Source organism: Rhinatrema bivittatum, chromosome 7, assembly GCF_901001135.1.
Source record: "Rhinatrema bivittatum chromosome 7, aRhiBiv1.1, whole genome shotgun sequence".
In the NCBI taxonomy this organism is placed as follows: domain Eukaryota; kingdom Metazoa; phylum Chordata; class Amphibia; order Gymnophiona; family Rhinatrematidae; genus Rhinatrema; species Rhinatrema bivittatum.
The window spans coordinates 260,473,895-260,499,359 of record NC_042621.1 but is presented as its reverse complement, the minus strand read 5'-3'; the positions used below and the strand labels follow the sequence as shown (position 1 = coordinate 260,499,359).

General features: G+C 44.2%; 1 protein-coding gene across 1 annotated transcript in view; it reads right to left on the bottom strand.

The window, feature by feature from the left end:
- Positions 1–25,465, bottom strand: part of SFRP5 (secreted frizzled related protein 5) — a 102,731-nt gene that overhangs the window by 75,864 nt on the left and 1,402 nt on the right. The window lies entirely within an intron of this gene.

The following is a 25,465-nucleotide window of genomic DNA, read 5'->3' as shown; positions in this document are numbered from 1 at the left end:
GCTGTAGAGGCAAAAACTCACAGTAAAAACTTTAAAAAATATATCCAAAGCAGAAAGCCTGTGAAGGAGTCAGTTGGACCGTTAGATGATCGAGGGGTTAAAGGGGCACTTAGAGAAGAAAAGGCCATCGCGGAAAGATAAATGATTTATTTGCTTCGGTGTTTACTGAAGAGGATGTTGGGGAGGTACCCGTGATGGAGAAGGTTTTCATGGGTAATGATTCAGATGGACTGAACCAAATCATGGTGAACCTAGAAGATGTGGTAGGCCTGATTGACAAACTGGGGTGTATACCATTCGGTCACCTGGACCGAATGGTATACACCCCAGAGTTCTGAAGGAACTCAAAAATGAAATTTCAGACCTATTAGTAAAGATTTGTAACCTATCATTAAAATCATCCATTGAACCTGAATATTGTAGGATAGCTAATATAACCCCAACATTTAAAAAGGGCTCCAGGGGTGATCCGGGAAACTACAGACCGGTTAGCCTGACTTCAGTGCCAGGAAAAAATAGTGGAAAGTATTCTAAATATCAAAATCACAGAACATAGAGAAAGACATGGTTTAATGGTGTTTAAAATCATGAGAGGTCTAGAACGGGTAGATGTGAATCGGTTATTTACTCTTTCGGATAGTAGAAAGACTAGGGGGCACTCCATGAAGTTAGCATGGGGCACATTTAAAACTAATCGGAGAAAGTTCTTTTTTACTCAGCGCACAATTAAACTCTGGAATTTGTTGCCAGAGGATGTGGTTAGTGCAGTTAGTATAGCTGTGTTTAAAATAGGATTGGATAAGTTCTTGGAGGAGAAGTCCATTACCTGCTATTAAGTTCACTTAGAGAATAGCCACTGCCATTAGCAATGGTTACATGGAATAGACTTAGTTTTTGGGTACTCGCCAGGTTCTTATGGCCTGGATTGGCCACTGTTGGAAACAGGATGCTGGGCTTGATGGACCCTTGGTCTGACCCAGTATGGCATGTTCTTATGTTCTTAAATCACATCAGTCACTTTCCCTTGAACCAGTTCTCTCATTACCCAATGAAAAAAAAATTAGTTTTGTCTGCAGGTCCTTCCCTTTGCTGCTTCAGGTCCAGCAACCCAGCAGATTGTGGATCGTTCATTATCCTTTCCTTTAGCAGAGTCTCTATTAATTTCCCCATTACTGAGGTGAGGCTAACAGGCCTGTAGTTTCCAGCCTTCTCTCTTTTACCACTCTTGTGAAGCGGGACCACTGATCTTGTGGCACCACTCTCATTTCAAGGATCTATTGAATGGATCCACCCTAACATCTCTCAGCTCCCTTACTGTCCTGGGAGGTACCCCATGGTCTTGTCCACTTTCAGTTTTCCTAGCTCTTCCCACACATTTCTCTTCTGTAAATGGGGTTGCATCTACCCCACTCCCATCCATAGTCTTGTCAACCAGCAACAGTCCGTTCTGCAGAGAACACGGAACTGAAGTATTTGTTTAATATTTGTGCTATTGCTTCTTGTCACCTTTACATTTTACTGTAACACCTCAGCCTTTCTTCTTTCTCTGATATATTTGAAAAATGTTTGTTACCTCTCTTTACCTCTTTGGCAATCCTTTCTACTGCTAGACCTTTTCCTATCCTGATTTATTTCTTCGTCTCCCTTTTCTTCACCAGGTATTCTTCCCTGTGCTCCTCTTTTTGGGATCCTGTGCACTTCTTCAATGCTGTTCTTTTTGCCTTCATTTTTTCAGCCACCTCCTTTGAGAACCAGATCAGTTTCTTTTTTTCTCTTACTTTTGTTTACTTGACTAACATATAGATTTGCTGCCTTTCTAATAGCTTCTTTTAATTTGGCCCACTGTTGTTCCACCTCACCCATTTTCTCCCAGTCTTCTAGTTTTTCCTCCAGGCATGTCCCCGTTTTGACAAAGTTTGTATTTTTGAAATTCAAAACTTGGATCTTCATGTGTCTTCTCTCTATCCTGGCTGCGATATCAGACCATACCTTCTGATGAGCACTGGTGCTCAGGTGAGCATCTACCTGGATATTAGAGACATTATCTTTGTTTGTGAGCATTAAGTCGAGAATCACACCTTCTTTTGTGGGTTCCATTAACATCTCCAATGAGCAACATTTCTCCCTTCTTTCTCACCTTTTGGATGTCTAACCAGATCTCTGTCAAGTTCTTCTGTTTGAGTCAGAGGCCAGAAGTCCACACCAGTGTAAATGAAAGCACCATCTTCTTTTTTTAGGACAGCCCATAATATTTCTTCCATTTCCCACATCTCTTGCATTTCAATTGCTTGGGTAATGTTTTTTTTGACATAAAAGCTACTCCTCCCCCTTTTCTGTCCTCTTTGTCCTTCCTGAACAAGTTATATCCTAGGATGGCCGTATCCCAATCATGAGACTCCTTGATTCAGTCTCTGTAATAGCAACAATGTCCAAGTCTGCCTCCATCATGAGGGCCTGCAGGTCTGGGATTTTGTTGCCCAGACCAGGAGCATTTGTGCTCATAGCTTTCCAACTTTTCTCCCTTGTTTTGCTGCTCTTCCTATTCACCTTTTCTGCTTTTTGAGCTGATTGATTTTGTTATTTTCTCCTCTCATTTCCTGTATTGCTTGGGGGTGACATGACAATTTCATTGACCACCTTCTGCCACCCTTGCCCTTTAGTTTAAATGCTTGATAATGTATGAACTCCCTTAGGACCCTCTTTCCTGCCACAGACAATTGTAGCTCATCCTTACCATAATAACCTTTTTCTATTCCTTGCACAACCCCAGCCTCCAATAAATTCGAAACCGCTTTCTTTACACCATGTTTTGAGCCAGGCATTGATGTTATCTATATGATATAGCCCTTCCTTTCCCTTTCCATGAACAGGTAATACTTCTGAAAAGGCAATGGTCTTTGCCATGTGTCTAATCTTCTCTAGATTTTGGAAATCTTTCTGTACTGCATGGATACCATTTCTATTGAGGTCATTGGTCCCAAGATGGATGATAACATTGGTATCAGAATCTCTACTTTCTTCTGTAATTGCATTGACTACCTGGTTTGAATTTTGACTAGGTGAGGATCTGTTGTGTCCCCTTCAAAATGAGTTCCCAAAACGGTTCCTCTGATGACTGAGTCTCCCAGCAGAAGAAGCTTTCTTTTATAACATTTGATCATGTTAAAGAGTTTCTGGGGTGCATTGGATGAGCTTCAGCCCTTTCAGACATCACTTCATTTTCTATTGCTGAAGCTTAATTTTCGAATGCAGAAAACAAAGAAGGTCTAGCTTTGTGGTTGGAGTAGTGGGCTATAAACCAAGGAATTTAGGTTCAAATCACCGCTACCCCTTTTGACCTTGGGCAAGTTACTTCATGCTCCCTTGCCTCAGGTACAGATTCAATTGTAAACCCTCTGGGGATAGGGAGATCCTTATATTATCCAAATGTAATCTGTTTTGAAGTGCCAAAAAGTGGAATATAACTAAATCGAGAAAACCTGGGTTTCTGAATATTTGCTCCCATTCCCTTTGTGATGGCTCTCTACTGGCACAATTTCATAAAGCTTTTCCCCTAGGTTCAGAATGGTGGAAAGTCCTAGGCACTGGGGATTTTTATCCAATCTATTTCTGTATCCAAAAAAATAGCTGGCTTTGTTTTTACACACACACACGCACACAAACATATATAGGTATTGTGATTTTATGAGATTTATTTTGGCTCAAACTCTTCCAGTGTTTATTCTGAGTTCTATACAATGCAAGAATGTAACCAAGACATCCCGGGCTCCAGGAAAGGAGACCTACAAGTTAGTGCATCAGCTAGAGTCTAAAAAACAAATATTCTGAAAGCTGGGAGAGAGTAAAATGCTATAAAATCAGTGTTTTAATTATGCACAGCAAAAAAGGATGGTTTATATTGCAGAATTTAGGAGATGTGGACTGAATGATGAATGCAAACTTCCTAGTTCCACTGATGAAAGTTGTTTTGGTTTATGGATTTTCCTTAAAATTCCAAGTAGCCTTCAACATTGACAGTGCAGCAGAAAACGGGGCTCCAATAACTAGGTTTTCAGGGCTTTGCTCTGTCCCTAGCCACAGAAGAAAGAATTTCTGAAAGAAAACAAAATAAACCAAATGTATCATAAAAAAAACAATCTTAGCAAGCAGCTTTAATATGTGGACATGTGTTGGGTGTTATAGAGATCTGAAGGAAGATGTTTCTTCATTGAAAGCATAGCGTGAGACTAATAACGCTGCATTCTGTAGATTGATCCAGGACCTTATACTTTTGCAAAAACAAAGTGAATCCCAGAATAATAAACTGAGATAAAAAAAAAAAAAAAGAATTTTGAATATTAGCATTACCCTTGAAGGTGGAAGATGAATGCCAAAGAGCCTATGGATGCAAAAATGTACAGAACTGAAATTTTGGGACATCAATGTGATCCCGCTTTAGAGAATGATAAATATTACTGTTTGTTTAAAAAGAGGTTTTTCCAGAGAGCTGGTTCAGTTTAAGTCCCAAGGATTGATGCACAAGTTTCGGTAAAAGCTGATTCTGCATATAGTGGGTGGGCATTCTGCATATAGAGGGTCATTTTCAGCGGTCCGCACAGTGCAAAAGTTTACATGGACAAAGAGCGCACTGACTTTACCCTGAATTTTCAAAGTGGACTTGTGTGCATTTGATAATTAGCAGGTGTACATACACAAATTTAGACTTGCTCGCTAGCAAAGGGGGAATGTCTGTATATGTAGATTTATGCATGGACTTTCCAAAACTGAAAGCATTGCTCATAAATGGTCTGCCTGCCCCCCAGCACCCCAGGACATCTCTTTCTAGGGTGCATAAAAATAGGCGTGGAATGGCTTCTGTGCGCAATTTACATGCACAAACAACCCTGGGCAATTTCCCAAAGTTTCAGTTATATTCCTAAAACTGGGACTCATGCATACAAATGCTTCGGAAAGTTCAGCCCTAAAAGTTATCTTTATGGAAAGCGTTTTGACATTAGTGAAGGAAACACAAGGTTTGCGACATGGGTACGTACAGCATTTTCCTCCAACTTTGCTCATGCGATTCAGAAGAGGTGTAAAGAATTTGCTTCACGAAAAGAAGGCTTTTTGATGATTCAAGATGAAAACCGACATGTTGTACCCTTCTAAATTCAGGAGTATTATTCCTGCTAAAATAGCTTTTGTTCACTGATTTCATGATTCCAAAGCACTGGTAGATGTAGAATGTTGTAAAAGCGAGGAACTTAGATCAGATTATGCAGTGCTATCAGATTGAAATGCTTGCTCTGCCCAGAGGTCCAAGTTTGAGTTTACCTACTGGAATCATATTCATTCATTTGAGTTCTATGAAAATTTGATATGGAGGGTCTTTGGATACACCATTCTTAAAATTCTGTTTGTTTTCTTTCCTGGATGGTTAATAATAATATGGCAACTTGATCCAATATCCATGGTTTGATTAAGAGATAATACTGCTTGTTCCTACCAAACTGAGAGTGGAATGCAAATATCAAATGTGGAGACAGCTGTTAATATTTTTCTTTCATTATAATTTGTTTTGTGTGCACAACTGTCATATGTCTGGAGCAACAGCTAGTGCTACTACCCTTAACAGAAGGCTTGGGGGTAATCTGCAGTTACAACCCTTAACAGAAGACTTCAGAGTAACCTGCAAGGAGCGGCAACTATAAGCAGCTTGCTGGGCAGACTGGATAGACCATTTGGACTTTATCTGCCATCATTACTATGTTATTATGTTATAGCTATATCTAGCTCACAGCTTTTCATTAGTTGGTCAAGGTCTGCTTTATGTAAAAAAAATTCAAATAGTAAAAGAAAATATGAAGGCATATATCTTCAGTATATGTCATGCGATCTTGTTATTTTGTATACAAAATCAGCAATATTTGTTTATTTATTTGAAGTTCTCTTCCATGTATCAAAGAGAAAATGTCTGGATTAAGGGGGAGGGGAGAGCAGAGTTTAAGATTGTAGCCGACTCATTTCGAATTTAAGTGCATCATATATATATGTATATATCATATTTAGCTCATGCCTAAATATGTAATGTACAGTATCAAATAAGTATGTACTGAAATAATGGGGAATGGTAGCTTCCACTGACTTTACACACTGGATCCCTCTGGGAAGAGTAGCACTTCAGATTTCAGCCCTCGGGGTTAGAGAAACTGGTTATCATTTGAATTAAGACCGAGAAAGATCTAAGGTGAGCTGCTAGTGATCTGATGCTATTACTGGTAAGGAGCTCTGTAATAAAGTCCAAGACAAAATCTAAATAGAGATCACAATCTGGTACGACTCCCATCCCTAGCAGAAAGTTTATCTGCAAAGTTTACCTAAAAGAAAGGTGCCCATTTAAAGGGCTGCCGTTATAGACCCATAATAACAAATGTCCTGGCCATTCAGACTATTAAGTCTTAAGCAGACTGCTTCCAAGCACAAAGCCTGAGTGATCCTTCTGTAGGTTTTCTTGAGTCTTTCAGGCTCTATTTTGGCACTTGGAGGGGAAATGATGGCTTGGTCTTACTCTCAAACTCTTTGGTTTGAGAGTAAGACCTATAACATCTGTACTAGAAGTCAGACTGCTTGTACCTCTGAACATATATCCGTGTGCGTTCTTGGTGATTGTGATGGGGGAGCTGAGATACATTTAGGGGGTTATTTGCCAGACGGATCGCACGCGATACCAAGATGGGGGCAGAGTCGGCCCCGGAAGAGGAGGAGTTGGGGCGTCACCGGGGCTGACTCCGCGAAGACGCCGTGGACGACAAAAAGGTAAGGGCCTTTTCGCGTCCGAGTTCGAGCCCAATAGCTACACCTTCTATGGTGGCGCTATTGGGTGCGAAACTGGAAGCGATCGCACCTCTGCGGTGTGATCGCTGCCGGCTAGCGCAGGACCACCCCCCGTTTCGGCCCCCGCCCCTCATTACCTAAAGTATCGCAGGCCTGCGATACTTTAGGTAATGAGGCCCTAACTCTGTATTTTCAGAGCGGTATTAGAGTGGCCACCAGTTCTCATGGTTCTCACATTCTCGTTTGTAGGATTCCATGCCAGAGGCTACATCAGAAGTGAGGGGGGTTTTGTGCCCAATGAGCTCATACTGTATACAGAGTTTTAAATTCTGGCACCCACGGTTTGCAAACAAAAGGAAAAGGGTATTAGCAAACAATGGGCCGGATTTACTAAGGGGTTTTCCCTCATATTTTGTGCCCGTATGGGAAACAAGCTTAGAAAATCAGGCACAATTTGCTGTCAAACTAGATTTCAGGCTTGGTTCAAGTTTGACAGGAAGAAGTAAAGTTTTCCCCCAGATTCCTTGCAACAATTCTGTGTCATTCTCCTCAGCAGAATTTGGAAACATTTCAGAATACATCCCAACTGAATGCAACAAAATCCAAAGAGGATCCACTGATCGGATGAATTCTGCACTGGATTCCTTCAGCTTCTTGTCAGAACTGCTGCAGACCTTACTGCATATTTGACTTATTCTTTAAAACAGGCTTGTCCAATTGAGCTGATGAACTTTCAGATTATTTAAATGGGTTTCTTGAACTGGATGGGAATGCCTTTTAAAGAGATTTGACATTCCTAATGACTATGGAGAGCATTTTCAAAGCGCTGCTAGATGCCCATCTTAGCCGGCCAGAATTTGTTGAATTTTGTTCCTATTTTTGCCAGATTTTGGCCGGCTTAAGTTAAAAACACTTTCAGTCAAACCCAGGTGCCTAGGTACGTAGTTGAAAATGAGCTTACATCTAGATGGCCAAAATCTGATCAGCTAGAATTAGGCGCACCATTGCCTTGCTTATCTTTGAGCACCTAAGTTAGGCACCTAGCACTGAAAATCAGCACTTATTGCCTAAACTTTATCCTCCAGTCTAATCCCACCCCAGAGAATGCCCACATTTTGAGTGACTATGGGCCTTATTTTCCACGGCTATTGCAGGCTTGCACTAACAGCGCAAGCCTGCGATAGCTAGCGAAGGTAGCGCACGCCTGCACTACCTACATCGGGGCGGAGTCGGCCCCGGAAGAGGAAGGGTCGGGGCGTCACCGGGGCCGACTCTGCGAGGACGCCGCGGACAGCAAAAAGGTAAGGAGCCTTTTCGCTGCCTATTTCGCGCCCAATAACTTCACCTTCTATGGTGTAGCCTTTGGGCGCGATGCTGGCAGCGATCGCATCGCGGAGGTGCGATCGCTGCCGGCTAGCGCAGGACTGCCCCCCCCCCCCGTTTTAGCCCCCCGCCCCTCATTACCGCAGTTTTCTAAAGTACCGCAGGCCTGTGGTACTTTAGAAAATGGGGCCCTATATGTCGGAAGGAAAATATTCACCTGAAGAATTTAGCTGCACCCCTAAGATTTCAGCCCAAAGTCTTTTCAGCTTTATTACAGATCATGCTGCTGGCTCTGAAATGCAGTTGTGCAGTGAATAAACATGATCGAGACATTAGAAGCACAGAACATGACAGCAGATAAAGACCAATAGGGCCCATCTAGCCTACCCAATTTACTTCCTGGTGCAATGCCATAGATTGTAGTTGACCTCTGGCTTTCCCCTTATTTCTTCAGAACTAGGGATCCTCTGTGCTTATCCCATGCTTTCTTGAATTTTGTTCCTATTTTTGCCTCCACCATTAACACTGGAAGGCTATTCCATCTATCCATCCACTACTCTTTCCATGAAGATATACTTTCTGCTGCTCATTGCTTCTTCAGTTCATCTATTTGCTCACTGTTTTCTACTTTCTCCTTATCACCTTCCACACCTTCCTTCTAATTTCCTCTCAGTTGTACAATCCCATCTCTGCACGTCTTCCTTTCACTGACATCCCTTAAAACAATCTTCTCACCTTGCTTTACTGCTTTAGCCATCTCTTCTTTTGCTCACACTTTCCCCAGCCTGACTACCTTCCCTGCTTCTCTCATTTTCCTTCTCTCACACTTTTAACGTGTTTGCATTATTATTGCCCTTCCTAAAAATTCTTTTGGGATCTTTGTTTGGCATTAGACCTTTTCTGAAGTCAGCTCAGACATATTGCACAAATTAAAACTTCCTGGCCACTCCACAGTATGCTCGAGGGAGTCCTCAAATTACTAGTGTGTAACTTTTGCCTCCTCAGTTGGATCTCCTGGGATTCAGCGTTGTTCAGCTAATGATTCCACTTGCTGCATGCATGTAGTAGCAGACTCATCTTACGCCCACTTAATACTACTTATGCTTAAGATTCAGTTTTTTTCCAAAGATACATCCTCTATTTGCCTATTCCAAACACTATCAGATGCCTTTTGTTTGTGAAGTGCTTAATGTCTAAGCAATTATATATATACATGGCATCCTGATTATTTTTCTTCCAGGAATGATTCAGATTATATGACTAGAAGAATTATCATCTTAAATCTTCAGATTGGTAAATTGCTGGAATTCAGCATTTTAATATGATTTATAGCATTTTCAGACATTTTTTAGTTAGTTTCACTTTCAGTTTGTTGACAGAAAATCTTTGAACAGACTGTTGTTCAGCAAATTATCTTTGCAATTTGCTTACCTGATTTTTATTTCTGGTTTTTTTTTCTTGTTTGTTTGGAAGTTCATTTCACTCTGCTTGGGCTGTACAATATGTTTATCTGTTCTGGCTTTCTCTAAATCTTCTTTTGCATTGTCTGGGCTGTAATCCATATTTTTTCTTAGAGATTTATGGCACAACCAAGTTTGTTTAGATAAGAGAATGCCTTCTAAGAAAAATCAAACAAGCCAGGGAGATTCTTCTTTATAAGAAGAGTAAAACTGCACTGCTTTTATTAACAAGGTAAAACTGAGCTGTAAGCAGCCAGCAATTCAACTTACACTGAAACAGAAAACAAGCAAATAAACATACAGAGCATTATGTAAGCCCTGGTAGTGCAAAACAGTTTGGTACTAGCTAGTTTAATGCAGTCCAGCACAGTGACATGAAACGCATTTCAAACAGCTGCTCATAAAAGCAAGATTTATGCACACAAAATATAATTTGTATGCACAGAATAAATGTATCTATGAAGCATATTATCTGTTCACAAAAAATGCTTTATGCACAGAAAACTTGATTTGTGCACAAATTGTGGTTTATGTGCATAAATTCCAAGTACAGGACGCTTGCACCATGAACTTTATGTTCAGCCCCATAGATTGACAGTAGCTTTTTTCTAGCTATGACCAGGAGTTACATTTCCAGAGTTAAGAACCAAGAGTTAAGCCTACGTACCTCACTGCATCGTAAAGTAATAGCTAATGCTTTCATTAACATGAGATTTACATGGAGGAGCGCTAATTCATGCACACAGTTTTACACTGGTTTGTGCTCACGTTTTTTACATGCAAAACTCCTTACTTCATCAAGAGTAAAAGTCTGTGCACAAATAATGTGTGCGCATTCCTGGACAAAACTGTACGCACTGACCGGCACACCTTATTCCACTGGGGCCAGAATGCATAAGGTCAAGAATGACACTCTCCCAACCAAGGCTGTTCCCAGGAATACAGAGGAATAGCAGGGAACTAGCATAAAGTATCTGGAAAATAACTTACCAGTCTGCATGTTTCTGTTTGCTGTGTATGCACTTTTTAAGCTGTGCACATTGCACAAGGGGGTACACCTGCTGTCATGTTGGTCAGTGAATGAAGTTGACGAATGTACCAAAGGAATCATTCCTGATTGCAGAAACCTCAGGGGTATCTATATTTTCATCTACAACCACAGTGGTGGGCATTCCCTGGTGCACGTGAGGGAAAGCAGTAGCAAGTCTTGCTGCTTTTATTGTCATGCTAACCACAGATTGCCTTGCTGATGAATGTAGCCTTTAAAAAAAAAAAAAAGACCTTTTTTTTTCTCCTGGTAGTTTCTTCCAGTTTCCTTGAGCTCACAGCTCAGGATGAACTGATCTCTCCTGGGCTATATCACTATGAGTCTTCACTCACAGGTGCCCAGGATTTTTCCCCTATTTTATATCCTCCTTTCATCTGAGCCCAGTGTGGTTGTGACAGCCTTCAGCCAGGAGTCACACATTGCAGCTCCTTTCAGAACCTGGCCAATGTGGACCAAGATGTGGCCACTAGGTGTCACAGTTCAGCAACTGCAAAGGTTAAGAGTTTAGCTCAGGCATGGACATTGTTTAAAAATACTATATTGGAAGCCCAGACCAGATGTATTCCATGCATTAGAAAAGGTGGAAGGAAGGCTAAATAGCTACTAGCATGGTTAAAAGGTGAGGTGAGAGAGGCTATAATCATCTAAAAGAACATCTTTCAAGAAATGGAAAAGGGATTGATAAGGAAGGGATTGATAAGGAAGGCAAAGAGAGAATTTGAAAAGAAGCTTGCTGTGGAAGCAAAAACTCATAATAAAAACGTTTTTCAAGTACATTCAAAGTAAAAAGCCTTCGAGGGGTAAAAGGAGGACTTAGGAATGACAAAGCCATAGCAGAGAGACTAAATGAATTCTTTGCTTCAGTCTTCACCGAGGAACATGTAAGAGAGATACCCATGCCAGAAATCATATTTAAAGGTGATGACTCAGAGGAACTGAATCAAATCTCAGTGAACCTGGAAGACATATTAGGGCAAATTGACAAATTAAAGAGTAGCACATCATCTGGACCAGATAGTATACATCCCAGAATGCTGATAGAACTGAGAAATGAAATTGTGGACCTGCTATTGGAAATTTGTAAACTATCAATAACATCATCTATGGCACCTGAAGACTGGAGGGTAAGGGGTGAGCTAGAAAACTACAGACCAATCAGTCTGACATCTGTGCCAGGCAAAATGGTAGAAATGATCATAAAGGACAACATTACTGAACATATAAATAAGCATAGTTAATGGAACAAAGCCAACATAAATTTAGCCAAGGGAAGTCTTGCCTCACAAATCTGCTCCATTTTTTTGAAAGTATAAATAAACATATGGATAAAGGTGAGCCAGTTGATTATAGTGTATCTAGATTTTCAGAAAGCATTTGACAAAGTCCCTCATGAGAGACTTTTTAGGAAATTAAAAAGTTATGGGATAGGGGGCAGTGACCTATTGTGGATTAAGAACTGGTTAAAAAATAGAAAATAGAAAGCAGGGCTAAATGGTAAATTTTCCCAATGGAAAAAGGTGAAAAGTAGAGCACCCCAGGGATCTGTTCTGGGATCACTGCTTTTTAATATATTTATAAACAACCTGGAAATGGAAACAACAAGTGAGGTGCTCAGACTTGCCAATGACACTAAATTATTCAAAGTTGTTAAATCGCACGAGGATTGTGAGAAATTGCAAGAGGACATTACAAAACTGGGAGACTGGGCATGCAAGTGGCAAATGAAATTTAATGAGTATAAGTGAAAAGTGATGCACTTAGGGAAGAGAAACCCAAATTTTAGCTACACAATGCAAGGTTCCACATCAGGAGTCACCACTCAGGAAAAGGATCTAGGTGTCATCGTGGAAAATACATTGAAATCTTCTGCTCAGTGTGCAGCAGCAGCAGCCAAGAAAGCAAACAGAATGCTAGGAGTTATTAGGAAAGGAATGGAGAATAAAACAGAGAATATCATAATGCCTCTGTATCACTCCATGGTGCGACCTCATCTTGAGGATTGTGTGGAATTCAGTTACCACATCTCAAGAAAGATATAGCAGAATTAGAAAAGGTACAGAAAAGGGTTACCAAAATGATAAAGAAGATGGAACAATTCCCCTGTGAAGAAAGGCTAAAGAGTTCAAGACTCTTCACTTACGGGTAGATTTTAAATTGCCCCCGCACATAAATCCCGGGCTTTACATGCGTGGCCAGGCCTTACTTGCGCCAGGACCATTTTCAAATGGGCCCGGCCATGCGCGTAAACCCCTGTACGTGATTAAGTGCCGGGGCCTATAAAGGGGGTGGAGCAGTGCGGGGCTGGAGGTGGCCAGTACTGTGGCCATTTGCCGCTGTACCGGGGAAGGGAATCCTGGCGCGCTCAAGTTGCTACTGCTCCGTTGGAGCAGTAAGCAACAAAATATGAAAAAAAAAAAAGGTAAGGGAAAGGGTTTGGGGGAAGGGAGGTTAGGGTAGGGGGTTAGGGAAGTTCCTGCCCAGTACGCTCCTCAATTGGAGCGGACTGGGAGGGAACTTGGGAAGGCCGCGATGCGTCGCCATGCAAAACTTGCATAATTCCCTCCCCCCCGGCGCGCGCATGTTATAAAATCGGCGCATCCATGTGCACGCGCCGGGAAGCACGCACACACGGACGCATGTACTTGTGTATTAAAATCTGCCCCTTTAGTGAAGAGATGGCTGAGGGGAGATATGATAAAGGTCTACAAAATAATGAGTGGAGTGGATCGAGTAAACCTTAATCAGTTGTTTACTTTTTTCAAAAAGTACAAAGACCAGGGGACACACTATGAAGTTACTGGGTAATACATTTAAAACAAATAAGAGAAAATATTTTTTTACTCAACACATAATTAAGCTGTGGAATTCCTTGCTGGGGATGTGGAGACAGCTATTTCGTGTAGCTGTGTTTAAGAAAAGTTTGGACAAGTTCCTAATGGTCCATTAACCATTAATGGTTAATGGTTAATGGTCCATTAACCATTATTAAGGTAGACTTTCAGAAATCCACTGCTTATTCTTGGGATAAGCAGCTTGGACTCTTATCTACCCTTTGGGATCCTGCCAGGTTCTTGTGACCTGGCTTGGCCACTGTTGGAAACAGACCTTTGGTCTGACCCAGTATGGCAAGACTTATGTTATGTTCTTAATAACTGAAGCTCTCCCATCCCCAAGCCTCTGCAGCATCCCCAGTCCTGGCTGGACCAGAGAACGCAGGCCAGGCCCAGGAATTCAATTCAGGTCCTCTGTATGGCAGCGCACAACACTTGCCACTGGAATGGCTCCTTTTTCACAGCACCTCTAACAAGACTGTGCTATGAAATACTTTGTATAGCCTCTTAACTCCAAATCTGGATATCCAATAAAATGCATCATATTTATTTTTAGGCTAGGTACACTATGTCACCTAAAATCCGAATACCCACTTCCTCCTTCCCCGTTACTCTCTTTTGCTGCCGCTCCATCCCCAGGACCTGGATAAGTCAGAGCTTCTGCGGACTTAAGCATAAACCTGGGGCACTTTGCCGGTGGACAGGATGCAGCCCCGCAGAAGCAGAAGTGGCTCACTATAGGGTCTCCTTCTCCACAGAACGTCTTCCTGTTGCCAGTCCATCAACTTCATCCCCCCCTCTCACTCTGATAAGATGGTGTAGTCCAATAGGAGGAAATGGATTGGCCACTGTTGGAAACAGGATGCTGGGCTTGATGAACCCTTGGTCTGACCCAGTATGGCATGTTCTTATGTTCTTAATAGCAGTGAGCCACTCCTGTTCCTGCTGGGCCTCGGTAAAGTGGGATTGGGGGGGGGGGGGGGGTGGCAGACCACAGAACAGGGAAGACAAAGAGGAATGGAGGGTGAAAAGAGGAGAGTGAAAGTACCACAGAAACAATAAAATGTTACAGCAGAAGAGAAAGAACAAAAGAAGGAAGAAACAAAGGCTTCAGTCAGTTCTGCAGAATGCCTGAGCCGTGCGGGTGGTGGAGTTTCTGAGGATAAACCAGTGGCCTTTCCCTAGTGCTGAAAAAAAAAAAGAGGTATTCAGGTCGGCTTGGGTAACATGGCTCTATCCCACAGAGATAACTGTGTATCTCCAGTGCTGGCAGAATACAGAGAACAAGAATGTGAGCAGCTAGAGAAATGCTTTATTTTCTGAAATTAATTAATAAGCATAGACCTGAATAATTCCACCGTCAAGCTGGGCATTTTATCATATTTTACGAGCTTATCAAAAACATCCTGAACTAATCAGAACCAGTCAGTACCCGTTAGTATCCTTAGTAATAAAGAACAGGACCTTTACAAGTTCTCACGCCTCTCCGTTACAATTATTTTTCCTGCTGGTTTTAATTCTCCTGCATATTCATGACCACAATCTATACAAGCCGTGCAATGCAAACTACTGAAATAAGCAAAAATCCATGAATAAAATATGTATGGCAATTCTGTAGCTGTTGTTCCCTTAAAAAACTGCTGAGTCGTTAACGTGCACAGAGAAAATATTGCCAAGGGGACGCATTCCTCATCCCCGTGCCAGCCTCCATCCCTGAATAGGCTCACTCCTGTGTTGCGCTTTGCCATTTCCAAAACACTGCTTGGAAACTTTCACTGGGCTCCTTTAGAAATCAGCAGGTCACATTATTTGCAGAAATCAATAGTTGTGCATATCTTACTAACGAATGCATATTAGAAGCAGAATTTGCAGGGGTGTCAGTGGAATGTGGCTTGAACACTTTCACTTTTTTTTAAAAAATGTGACATAAGCAGGCGATTTTAAGAAGCCATTCACCCTGGTAATTTAACTGTCTCCAAACGCTGACCCCCCTTTACCAGGCTAAAAGGGCATGCAGGGATCAACAATCCGTGTACTTTTAATTTTAGTAGGAGAAAGCTTTCTTGGGGTGGGTGGGAGGCGAAAGTTTAGGTCACGGGAGGCAGTGACTCGCTTAGATTGCATTTTCAAGTTTACATGCATTGTGGGTGAATTTTCAACTGTTCCGTGTGTAAAAATGAGCAATATTTGTCCGTAAGCAGCCTCTACTCGCGCATTCCGCATTTTATAAAAGTTGAAAATACGCATGTATTTTTACTTTCACGTGTACATATACGTGTGGAAAAAAAAAAAGGAGCAGTCTGGGGCATTCCTGGGTGCGGCCAACACTTACATGCTTAGGGGCAGATTTTCAAAGTGTTACGCGCATAACCCCGAAAACCTGCTCCTGCGCGCCGAGCTTATTTTGCATAGGCTTGGCGGCGCGCGCAAGCCCTGGGACGCGCATATGTCCCGGGGCTTTGAAAAAGGGGCGGGAAGGGGGTGGGGTGGTCCGGGGGTGGGACCGAGGCCTCCGGCACAGCGGCTGTGCCGGGCGATGGCGCGCCAGCAGCCGGCTGGTGCGCGCAAGATACGCCTGCCAGAGGCAGGTGTAAATAATTGAAAGAAGGTGGGGGGAATTTAGGTAGGGCTGGGGGGTGGGTTAGATAGGGGAAGGTGGGGGGGAGCGGAAGAAAAATTCCCTCCGAGGCCGCTCCGATTTCAGAGCGGCCTTGGAGGGAACGGGGAAAGCCATCGGGGCTCCCCTAGGGCTCGGCGCGCGCAAGGTGCACAAGTATGCACCCCCTTGCTTGCGTCGACCCCGGATTTTATAACAAGCTCGCGGCAGCGCGCGCATGTTATAAAATTGGGTGTACATTTGTTTGCGCCAGGTAGCGCGCACAACTGTTCCCCACGCGCGCAGATTTTAAAATCTGCCCCATAAGTTACAATTTCAAAAGACACGTGCAAACATTTTCTAACTTACTCGCATGTTTTTGCGCCTGCTAATTATCCAGCGTAAGTGATATTAAGTGTGTTTATTGTACAGTGCCCACTGGGTGGGAGGTCTGGGTGAACTGGGACGGGGAGGGGGAGTTCAGGCTGAACCACCAGGAAGTCTCAATGACCTGGAGAAGGACTGGGCAAACTGGTGTACTAATTGGTAAAACCTCGTAATTTCACTCACTAGCGTAAGTCGGCATTCTGTCCCACTTTATTTTCACGTGGAAAACATAAATGTGTATATTTTTTTAAATAGATGGGTAAAGTCTGTGCCTTCAAAGCACTGATATATGCTGTTTCAATGCATTGCATGCATTCTCTTGTACGCCCACATAGGTGCGTATGCGCCATAATACACGTGCATCTGATACGCGTGGGTTATAAAATACTAGCGTAGATCTGTGTGTGGCCATGCACGCACGTCACCGCGCGTAGTTGTTTGAAAGTTATCCTCATTATTTTCAAGGGGATAAAAAAATAGCCATGGATAAAATGGAGGCGCAAAAAAAATCTCTGCGGGTACTTTTTCCCTGCGGCAGTTTTCAAAGAGAAAGCATGCGTGTCCTTTGCCTTTGGGGGATTGGTACCCAGCTTTCACGTAAAAGTACCTGTTGACTTTGCGTAAATGTGAGCGGTATTGAAAATTGCACCTAAAGAGAATATGTAATAGGCTTGGAAAAGAAAAAAAACACATATATTTTCACAAAGGGGAGGCTTGCTGGCATAACTCATAGCTCTTTTGGTGATTTACCTCCAAATCAAGAACATAAATAATGCCACCCATCACGTAACATGCATATATTTCCTGTATGCACTCTCTCTCCCCAGTATTTATCTCTGGCTGGATGCACAGGAAATGAATAAACATACATACAGCACATTTACTTACCAAAGGATGCATTTTGAAGTGAAATATTTGTTTGCCGGAACTAGGCCACAGATGGGGGCCATAGCAAAGTGGGCTCTGATCCTGGGAGATGTAAGAAACTGAGCAGCAGTTGGGGCTGGAGATCTTCCAAGGACACCAGGCTCTGCTGTAGGAGGGCAGTGTTGGTGCTTCGGTGCTCGGTGGGTAAGGAGGGCGAGGCAGTGCTGAACCCGTGCCTCAGCACGGTACAAAGGGGGCACGGCGCTGCCGAGGGGAAGTGAAACTCAGACCCTCTGCGCTCTGCTGACATGAGAGTTCCCGGGGCACCCTTCTTGGAAAAAGCAGGGAAGCTAATCCCAGTGTTACTGCAAAATCTCAACCCGGATTCCAGACTCCAGTCTGCTAAACTTCCCATTCCCATTCCCTATCCCCGACCCCAATGCAGAAAGATCCAAGTTGGACATGGAATAAACCTCTCCCCCGATCTATTATATTTATCCACAACCGATTCGAGTACACAGTGTTTCAAGTAAAAGTGTTATACTGTTGTTACGATAAGTAAGTAATAATAATGCAATGCTAATCCATGTGCTTGATTTTGGTGGTTTTATTGAGTAAATCGAGGGATTCACAAGGAATGGGCACTAAAGGCCAGATCTAAAGGATTTTTTTCCCCTCGTAGGATGGATAATTTTCAAAGGGATCCAGGTTGCTAACTCTATAGTCAGGTACCTGGATCCCTGGGTTTGAAATTTAGCCCATGCAGGGCAGCTAAAAATAGCAGTGTTGTTTGGCTATATGTAGCTGCTGTTAAAGTATAATAGATGTTCCAGGATAGGGGAGAGGGGACGGGTTTAGGCAGGGGAAGTATAGTACCTGCGTATAATTGAATTTTCAATTATCACCATATGTGTTGCGGACAGAACGGTGGACCCTTGGGCCGGCCTGGCGGAGTGCGCTGATTGGAAGCGAGAGCTCCGCGGAGATGGATCAGGCCGGGAGGCGGAACCAAGTCAGAGACAGAGGTGGAGTCTTCGCCCTGGAAGCCCGCGATCCCCCCCGAGAGGAGCTCTTGAGGACCCGGACCACTGGGACTTAGGTGACGGCAGCGAGACTTGAAGAGAAGATGGAATCTTCACCCTGGAAGCCCGAGATCCCCCCGGGAGGAGCCCGTGAGAACCCGGACCACTGGGACTTAGGTGACGGCAGCGAGACTTGAAGAGAAGATGGAATCTTCACCCTGGAAGCCCGAGATCCCCCCGGGAGGAGCCCGTGAGAACCCGGACCACTGGGACTTAGGTGACGGCAGCGAGATGAGACGAGAAGACAGGCCAGAAGTCGAGGCAGACGGCAGACACGGGGCATCGGAAGCGAAGCCGAAGTCAGGAACCAGAGAAGCAAACCAAGGAGATCCCGCTCCCGGAAGCGGAGCGGGATCAGGAGCAGCAGGATCCGGAACAGGAAGAGCAGAATCAGGATCAGGAACAGCAGGATCAGGAACAGGAACGGCAACTCGACACTCAGCAAACTGAGGAACCTCGTTGCAAGGCGACTTCTACAGCCAGACGCCGGGTTTAAATACCCTGCCGGCATCTGACATCATCGGGGAGGCGGGCCGGAGCTTCCTGCAGCTGGGGCTTTAAACAGGGCTCCTTCGCGCACGTAGTCCCGAGAGGGGGCGGAGTCGGAATCGAGGCTCGGCGGAGTCGTGGAGAGGCCTGGTAGGCCCGAGGAATGCCAGACCCCGATGCAGGTCGCGGAGTGAGAAGGAGGTAAGGGCCCAGTCGCGAGTCTAGCAACCGGGACCTCAACAATATGGGCATTGTTGCTTCCCTGAAACCCAAACTGCACAACAGTAGGGGTTAAGTTCTCTTTGAAAATTTCCTAATGGGGCCTGGCTAGTTTCAAAATTTGCTCCTTGTATGCCTACGCAAAAAAATGTCTGGCGCATCTGTCCCTACATTAAAAAAAGAAAATACTGGGGCTTACATGTGTTGAAAGATTGTCCATACTGGAAATATTTACATAAGCTAAAAAAAAAATATATATATATATAAGGAATGATTCACTGTGGCTTCCTTCCCATTCTGAGTCTATGCAATAAAAGCTCAGGAAGTCATTTTCAAAGGAGTTACACGCATAAATGTAACATACTATCGCAGTAATTTTCAGCAGCTCACTTACACATGTAAAACCCGGTTTTGTGTGTAGAAAAGCTTTTCAAAATCAGATGTTCAATGAATTGGGGCCTTTATTACATAACAGGCCGGATGTTCAAAAGGTTACGCGTGCTGGGCCTATTTTCAAAAGGCCCAGCGACTTGCGTAAAGCCACGGGACGCATGTAAGTCCCGGGGCTTGCAAAAAGGGGTGGGGAAGGGGCGGGGCAGGGCAGTCCGGGGGTGGGGCGGGGTCAGAGGCTCCCAGCACACCGGCCATTTGCCGCTATGCCGGGGATCACGTACCGGCAGTTGACCGGCGCGCACAACTTACTTCAGCCCCAAGGGCTGAAGTAAGTTTTAAAACAAAAGAAAAAGGTAGGGGGAAAGGGCGGGGAAGGTAGGGGAAGGGAAGGGAAGGGAAGGTGGGGGGGGGGGGGGGTGGGGAATGGGGGAAGGCAGCGCGGCTTGGTGTGCGCAAGGTGCATAATTGTACACCCCCTTGTGCGCGCCAACCCCCGATTTTATAACATGCGTGCGCCTGCGCGCGCATGTTATAAAATCGCATGTCCATGTGTGCGCGACGGGTAGTGTGCGCACATGGACACGCTCGTGCAAGTTTTAAAATATACCCCTATATAAATATCATTGGACCATAGAGGGATTTTACTGGTGACCTTTTTACTGAAGGACCAACAGGCAAAACAGAGGGGAACCCTCTAAGCTGAAGGAGTAATTCATTTTTTTTGCCCTAAAGGAAGAGAATTTTCTCTCAGAACAGTGAAATTCTGGAGCATTTTTTCCAGCAGAGGTAGTTGGGGGCGACAACATTAAATCAATTTAAAATAAGCAAAAAGAACAGTATTTAGGGGGAAAAGATATTGGAAGGCAATGCTGAAACAGTTGTATGCTTGGTGCTGCTAACCAGCAAGCCTGAGCTAACTGTCGTATTTGGGATAGAGAGGGGAATTTTTTTTTTCATGGCTTCAAAATTGGCTGCTGACTCTCAGTATCTTTTCACCTTCCCCTGTTGGGCGAATCAAAAGAAAAAGTCTGGCTGAAAGGACCTCTGGGCTCCATTCGACCGAGCTAAGCGCCTAAGCTAGGGTTGGCAACTGTCCAGAATTTTTCTGGACTGTACAGATTTTTGGGGGGGGATTGTCCTGAAAAACGGAAGAGGGCTAAAATGTTCGGAAATGCCCTGATTTATAGCCCTCGTGCTGCAGGTTAGCATCTGATCCTCCCCTTCAATTATACAATATAGTTAGGGACCCTCAGTTTCAATTTTCACTTTATTTTTCCTGAAAATTTATCAGCGTTAATTACAACAAACAAAAATTGAGAAAATCGGTGTAAAAAAAGGCTAATTTTTTCCCCAGTGATTTTCTACCTTTTTTTTGTTTGCTGTAATAAACGCTAATAAATTTCCACAATAAAAATACAATAAAAGCTGAAAACGAACATCAACAAATATAAGGCCTGATTTTTAATCCCCTGCGCGCGGGGAAAACGGGGGTCACGTGTGTGGACAGGCCTTGCGCGCGCGCTGTGCGCATTTTAGAAGAGGCCCGGCCACGTGCGTTACCCCTGTTACGCACACAAGAGCCAGGCCTCTTCCAAGGGGCGGTCCCGGGGGCGGGAAGGGGCGGTCCGGTGCGGAGCTGGAGACCACCGGCACAGCTCAGGAGCTGGAGTAAGTTCGAAAACAAGAAAAAAACAAAAAGGCAGGGCCTTCAAAAGGGTTGGGGAGGAGAGGGGAAGAGGGAGGGAGGGTAGGTAGGGGGCTAGGAAAGTTCCCTCCCAGTCCGCTCCTTAATTGGAGCGGACTGGGAGGGAACTGGGGGAGGCCCGATTTCGTCGCCGCGCGTAAACTGCTATTTTCAACCCCCCTCTTGCGCGCGCCGCCACGGATTTTATAACATACGTGCGCGCCAGCACGCGCATGTCATAAAATTGCACGCATGGACATCTACCCGATAGTGTGTGCTTTGGTAGCTACTGTATGTTCAAGGTGTTGGATAATATTTATTTTGTGCCACTGACATAGACTTCAGTCCATGATTTAATCAGAGCCCTAAAGAATGTTACAAAACAGTAATTTGGCCCCTGGGCTGGTAAAAGCAAACCGTTTTCAGAATAAAGAAGTTTCAAACTAGTGGTCATGATATGAGGCTCTGAAGGGGTAGACTCAGGGATAACACAGGAATAACCTCCCAGTGGAGGTGATAGAGGCAAAAAAAAAAATAACAATGAAAGAAAGCGCATGGATCATTAATTGCAAAGAAGTGAGGGAAAAGCCAGAGATCAACTGGGGGATCTAAGACACTGTAGCAGAAAGTAATTGAGCAAACTAGGTTGGTCCTTACCTGCTATCAAGTTATGGGCCAGATTTTCAAAGGGTTATGCACGCTGAGCCTATTTTGCATAGGCCCGGCGACGCGCACAAGCCCCGGGACGCGCTTATGTCCCGGGGCTTTGTGAAAGGGGTGTGGCGGGGAGGGACCGAGGCCTCCGGCACGGCGGCCGTGCCAGGAGATCGTGCGCCGGCACTTGGCTGGCGCGCGCAACCTACGCCTGCCTAGAGGCAGGCGCAACTTATTAAACAAAGGTTGGAGGGGGTTTAAATAGGGCTGGGGGCGGGTTAGGGAGGGGAAGGTGGGGTGCGGAAGGAAAGTTCCCTCCGAGGCCGCTCCGATTTTGGTGGGAACGGGGAAAGCCATCGGGGCTCCCCTAGGGCTCGGCGCGCCGACCCCGGATTTTATAACATGCGTGCAGCTGCGCGCGCATGTTATAAAATCGGGCGTACATTTGTGCGTGCCGGGTAGCGCACACAAATGTACCCTGCGCGCGGAGATTTTAAAATCCAGCACTATAGGTTTCTGTTGTTTTATAATGGAGAAGAGTGGTAAAAAATATCGCATGTGCGTAAACCCCATCAGTGAAGATCAGAGTCGGATTTAAGACACCATGAATGAAAAGCATCTCCCTCAAGTGATGGCGCCCCCCCCCCCCCCCCCTTCTCCTCAGCATCGGTGGGATGGGATCTGCCGCAGCTACTCGATTTCAGTCTTCAGTCACGGGCAGGTTGGGCCTGTCTTCAGCTGCAGCAGGGTGGAATACGCCACAGCCAGGCTAAGTGTGTCTTCGGCCGCAGCGGGATGGGATCCACCATGACCATGCAATGACTGCGGTGGGATGGGATCTGCTGTGACCACGCTGGGCCTCTACTCCTGTGCCCCCATGGTGTTCAGGGCATCCCTCAGCTGAAGGCACCCTGGCCAACCACCTGGCTCACCCACCCCAAAAACCGGCCCTAGTGAAGATATGAAAGAGCATTTGCCAACGTTTGGAAATTTGATGGTTAGAAGTTGGCAACTCTAGCCTAAGGTAGAGCAGTAGAGCACACAAGTTTACCCAAACTTGTGCTCCATTGCAGCAAGGAGTTTGCGCACAAAATGTGTGTACATAAAACTGTGCCTCGTTCTTAGCGTCTCGCAGAGAGGTGCGCCTGCTTAACTCAGGTTTTCTTAGCCCTGGAAACTTTACTCCTGGTCTGAGGTGGAGCAAAGTTTCCAGCGCTTGTGCCAGTCTATGAGCAGAAGCAGGAGTTCTGGTGCTGGAACTTCTAGTTGGGATTTATGTGCAGAAAATATGCTTTGTGCACACAAGAAATGGCTATTTTCTGTGCATACATATGATTTCTAGGCACAAAAATGGTTTTCTACATAGAAAGCGTTTTTGTAGTGTGCAAAAAACCTGGAGATATGCGAGTATTTCAGGCCGACCCATGCTGCACAGATTTTGAGAAGTGCCCAAGTACACACGTATCTCCTTGGAAAGGCAAAAAGGGGGCAGGATGTGGGCAGGATCTGGATGGAACATGGGTGGTCCAGGTACGTAACGTAACATAACATGTGTGCATTAAGTATTTACATACACAAGCACTTGCTAGGGTCCCCTACCCAGAACTTTACTTCTGCTACAGATGAAACAAAACAATGAGGGTAGTTAGTGGGGGTTTTAAGGGTTGGAGCTAAAAGGGTAAAAGAGAGGCATGTTAATTAGGGGGTTAGGAAGGTCTGTCATTTATGTGGGCAAACTGGGAATAGACTGGAGAAACTGGTAATTGCGTCAGCGCACGTATCTAATAAACTTCCCCCACATACGCGGTAGAACCGGCATTATTGCACACATGCGTGCGTCCATATAAAGTTGCATGCATAAAGAGGCGTGTACAGTCAATTTTATAATCATATGCGCATATACACGCGTATGTTATAAAATGGCTGCGTCTCTGGGTGCACGCCGGCATGCGCGCGTATACGAGCACCCGCGCGGCTGTTTCAAAGTTATCGCCCCTACTCATTTTCTATGCACACAAAACAAGCAGACATCACGTTTTCTGCACGTAAGTCTTTCATGTGCACAAAACATGAGTTTTGTGTGCATAAATCCTGTCTGAGAGCCTTCCCCTACCATCTGATTTGAATTGTGCATTCAGCCTGTAATGTCTGCACATTTTAACTCGGGTTTGTGCACACATTTTTGGATGTGCACACATTTTGAAATTCCCGATGCATTAGCATACCGTTTGCTTAACTGCATCAGGAGTTAATTTTTTGGTGCGCTTTCAGCATGTGGTTGTAACGCAGGGCTTATTACATTAGCCCCTAGCTATGCAGCAACACACTCTTACTAGGGAATACATTACAGAAAGAGGCTGCTAGATTGGTGAAAGGCAGGATGGTTTTTGATTTCATGTATACCGGGAGACAAATGCTATTGTTTTCAGGAAGAATTCCATTCTCTTGCTAGTTTCTTTTCACCAAATTTAAATTAAAGGTGCAAATATTTTAACCTTTTCTGTCTTGAAATTGTATGTGTCATCCGACATTAAAGCCAGCCCCTTCCAAGTACAAAAACGTATGAGCTGACCTCATGTACTGCAGAAGCTTGGCTCAAGGTATCGTAGACTTGATTATTGCACACACACTCAGTTCATCTCGGTCTCCTCTATTCAGAATCTCCTCCTCCCTCACCCCCACTCCCCAAAATACAGAGAAGCAGCAAGCACTGTTACTCTAATCTTCATATCTCGGGCGCAGTAAGCAAGGATCATACTTACTGGTGGAGAGCCAGCAAAGGTTTTTAAAACAACATTTAAAAATGACATGTGCTGCTTACAATTGATTTACGATGGGTCAGCATAGCCCAAACCAGACCCAGGGTAACTGCTGTAGTGAAGTCTTTTGTATCAGATTTAGGCACTAAGTAAAACATGTTTTTCGTGACAGCAAGTATTAGGTGCTTTATTTCATTTCCTTGTCAATTTTATTGGGTTGTATTAAGATTTCCAACTCTGCTCATTATAATTATTTTTTTTTTAAATATTATATTATAAAATATAACAACAAGAAACTGTGTAGGCAACGAGGTCCACATTCAGAAGCACTTAGTCAGATAATTCAGAAGTTATCTGGCTAGATGAATATTTAGTCACTTACTGGCTAAATTCCAGCCAGATAACTTTATAGCCTGCTAAAATGTGGCCAGATAAATTATCGGGCTAACTCTTATAAACCTGTCCTAAAGATAGCCGGCTAAATTAATCTGGCTAACTTTAAGATAGTTAGAAATGTTCAGCGGCGCAGCCATGCCCCTGAACATATAGACTAAGTTGGCCGGATAAGTTTATCTGGCGGCTAAATATGGACCTCAATGTGTTTTTCTTTTTACCATTAAGTTACATTTCCTGTTTTCATGTTCTTTTTTTTTTTTTAATACAGTAATATACATCAGAAAGTTGATGTTATTCATAAGTAGAATTTTTAGTTGGAGCAGTTTTATCACTTTTGCGTCCCCCTGTTGCTGGCGGTGGAAGGAGGAGTGCTGTCCAGGGCAGCGTTTGACTTCCTTTAAAGTGTTCAGGGTTTTATGGGACCTGCTGCCAGTAAGGCTAGCTTTGACAATATTCATAAGTAA